The sequence below is a fragment of the Sinocyclocheilus anshuiensis genome, unplaced genomic scaffold, assembly GCF_001515605.1.
Source record: "Sinocyclocheilus anshuiensis isolate Anshui unplaced genomic scaffold, SAMN03320099.WGS_v1.1 scaffold1005, whole genome shotgun sequence".
Lineage (NCBI taxonomy): Eukaryota > Metazoa > Chordata > Actinopteri > Cypriniformes > Cyprinidae > Sinocyclocheilus > Sinocyclocheilus anshuiensis.
In genome coordinates, this window is record NW_015555810.1 from 171689 (window position 1) to 175049 (window position 3361).

The 3361-nt window shown below is 36.9% G+C and overlaps 1 protein-coding gene across 7 annotated transcripts in view; it reads left to right on the forward strand.

Annotated features, from left to right (window-relative positions):
• LOC107675131 (bromodomain adjacent to zinc finger domain protein 2B-like) overlaps window positions 1–3361 on the forward strand; it is a 98628-nt gene that overhangs the window by 14368 nt on the left and 80899 nt on the right. Inside the window, exon 2 of one of the 7 annotated variants that reach the window (XM_016469364.1) lies at window positions 2400–2459. The exons of the other annotated variants lie outside the window; for them this stretch is intronic. The gene's annotated coding sequence lies outside the window, so the exon portion shown is untranslated. The remainder of the gene's footprint in view (window positions 1–2399; window positions 2460–3361) is intronic. 7 annotated transcript variants of the gene reach the window in all.

Genomic DNA, 3361 nt, shown 5'->3' on the forward strand with positions numbered 1-3361 from the left:
AAAACCGTATATTAAAAGCTAACATAAGCAGTAGCATTTACAACAGCGTATCTAAAAGTATGAGACAACTACAGACAAAAAACATAGGCCTACCATTAAAAGCCGTGCTTGCACAGGTTCTGCACGATCCTCTTCAATAATATCCTCTGCTTCTCAATCGGGCTCAAACTGATAAGCAATATTAACGACGCCGTTGTTTACAATACAACCGGAGCACATGCCGCTGAGGTGAGGGGCGGGACGATTAGACGCGTACTAGAGGCGGTTTAGCCAATCATAACACACTGGGCAAGCTAACCAATCAGAGCCCATCGCCTATTTCTGAGGGCGGTGCTTCATAAAAACAGGAAAAGATCACCCCGTTTCTCAGAGAAGGGACAGAGCGGTGTGGAATAAGGTAAATTATGTGAAAAATAATGCGTTTTTAAAAAAACGAAGCATTAACACATGTTAGACTGCACCCCATAAACACAATCAAGCCTAGAAAAAAAACAGTGAACCACCCCTTTAATATGCATTATACAGAGGCAAGATGAAAAGAAAAAATACCATCTAAACTTTTCTAAAGACAGTAAGTTCCCCTCAGACATACATTCATATAAACTCTTACCCCTAAATGAATCGCGATTTGTTTAGCATCTCAACCGATTTGAATCGTCACATATTTGAATCGATTTTCAACTGGCTCGAGGTTAATCGTTACATCCCTAATATATATATATATATTCAATCCATCTCCAATCGTCAAATAAAGCCAACACTCTTTTTACATGCAGCACACAGTGAAAATGACATTAATATGACAGTGGGCAAATGGATAAAGCACAGCATAGTTTGAAATCACAAGTTTAAAGTTTGTCAATTGTGCATCTCCAGTGAAGCTGAATTCTCCTCCTGTCCGCAAAACAATGGTGATCCGATGACTTTGAAAATCGCGCAGTGTGAACTCAGCAATAGACAGAAATGTTAAATGGGGACAGCAAACAATGAAGAGGGAGAATGTGAGCGCTGCCGTTCTCGGCGCTATCAAAATAAAAGTCTTGAACACATCGGCCAAACAGGAAAAACGTATCGGCCGATGCCAATATTTGTAAAATGAAACATGAAGACAATAAACACTCGACTGTGACAATATATAGTTTATCTGTGTTCTTTGAGCCATCTTGGGTGTTTTCATAATAAAGTATATTTAAAATACAATTCATAATCAACATAGCCTTTATTACAGTATAGAATATATTTTATGCCTCATTTTGTGATAAGAAGCCACATCAGATCACAACACGAAGTTATTTAAAACATTCGACTGATGTTGTGGAGTAAAAACATGTTATAATGTTCTCTTTTGTTGGACAACAAGTTTAGAGACACTTCTAATTCCACACTAAATGAACATAAGGAAGAATATTTTTATAAATGTAGTCATTTTGTAGTCAGTTTTTCCTTTTATGAACATCTTTTTTTAGCAATGTTTGTATGCCAGTTTTATTTTTTACTACATTTTAGAACCTTTAAACATCAGACCCCAGATCTCTGTCACTCATACTTGAGCATGTGCTAATCCTGTTCTAGGATGTCTATGAGAATTTTTAGCCTCCACATTGATTAATATTGCTCGAAGTGAGTTTCCCAGGCAGCAGAAATATTTTTTTCCCTTCAGCTGTTTTGCTCATCTGGTGGTAATTTCCATAAATGTCAGTGTTGAGAGAGACCATACGGAATGATGTGACTTTCATGTAAAGCTCATCTCAGTCAGTCTGTCTCTCTCCAATTTCATTATCTCTGTCGGTCTGTCTCCCTTTATCTCTCCGTCTCTCTCCGAATGTTTTATGTAGTCGGTTAGTTCCATATGATCTGTAATTTGAGAGGGATTCCACGCCTGCAGCTAAATGAAATTAAATGCAGATGATGTTAAAGAATAAGGTTATATCTAGTAAAGTTTGACAGGACAGAAACTTTATGCACTTAAAGCACATTCATCAATGCGTTGCAAATAAATACTTATTTGGCAACGTTTCTTTCAGAATAGTTTTCAGAATAGAGTGATTTAATACTTAACAATTTAATAGTAAAAATGTATACGGTTTGACAAAGAATATAAATTATCATGCAACCATGAGCATAACTTTTTAAAATAATATATCTTTTAAATATTAATTATTATATTGTATTAAATTATATTATGTATATATTATATTTTATTTTTGTTGTTATAGTAATTATTTATTAAAAAATCTTTTTTTTTTGCTTTCAAGGTAGATATAGCCATTTTATCCCTTTTCTGGGGACTTTAACCTACCAATGGATCCCTTGTAAAAAAAATAACACATTTCACCTTTAAATGAGGAGTAATGATTTTTATGGTGTACAATTATTGTTCCTCATGTGTTTTGTCCCAGGTTCTGGAGCAATGATGTCACAGTAATGTCACAGAGCTGAAGTAGAGGCCGTCATTGACAGTAAGTGAAATCTCACACATGCTGAAATCCACACACAGCTGTGTATGTGTGGTTGAACTTGTAATCCTGAACTCATTTTGAATCCCAAAATCCAATCAGCCAATCATTACGGCAAAATCAGAATCAGAATGAGCTTTATTGCCAGGTATGTTTTCACATACGAGGAATTTGTTTTCATGACAGAAGCTTCCGCAGCGCAACAGAATGACAGTGACAGAACAAAAACACAGATAATAAAATAATAAAAATTTTTTTTAAAATAGAACACGTAAATGAGTAATAACAATATATAAATTGACAATTGTATGTGCAGGTTAGGGCTGCACGATAAATCGCATGCGATATTTAATGCGCATCTTGTCAGTAAAGCCGGTTCTGTAATCAGCGGTAAATCTCCATCACCTGCGGGCTTTCACATTGAGCAGCATTAACTACACAGAGCCGTTGTTCACTGACGAGTTGCGCAAAACCACGTTCATATTCGCGCGATTTTTTGCACAGCTCGTCAGTGAACGAAGGAAGGCGAAGGAAGCGAAGGAAGTACAGCCTCTGCTGGGCCTTTTTAACAATGGAGTCTATGTGAATGTCCCACTTCAGGTCCTGAGAGATTGTGGTGCCCAGGAACCTGAATGACTCCACTGCAGTCACAGTGCTGTCCATGATGTTGAGTGGGGAGAAAGCAGGGGGGTTTCTCCTGAAGTCCACAATCATCTCCACAGTTTTGAGCGTGTTGAGCGTGAGCTCTTTAACCTCCTGTCTGTAGGCAGACTCGTCGCCGTCCTGAATGAGGCCGATGTACATGTACGATGAGTTTTAATACAAATGCTATTGATATTTAAAAAAAAAAGAACAGTAAACATCAGTTTACAAATGGTGAATTAATAAAAAGAAATTAAGAACCA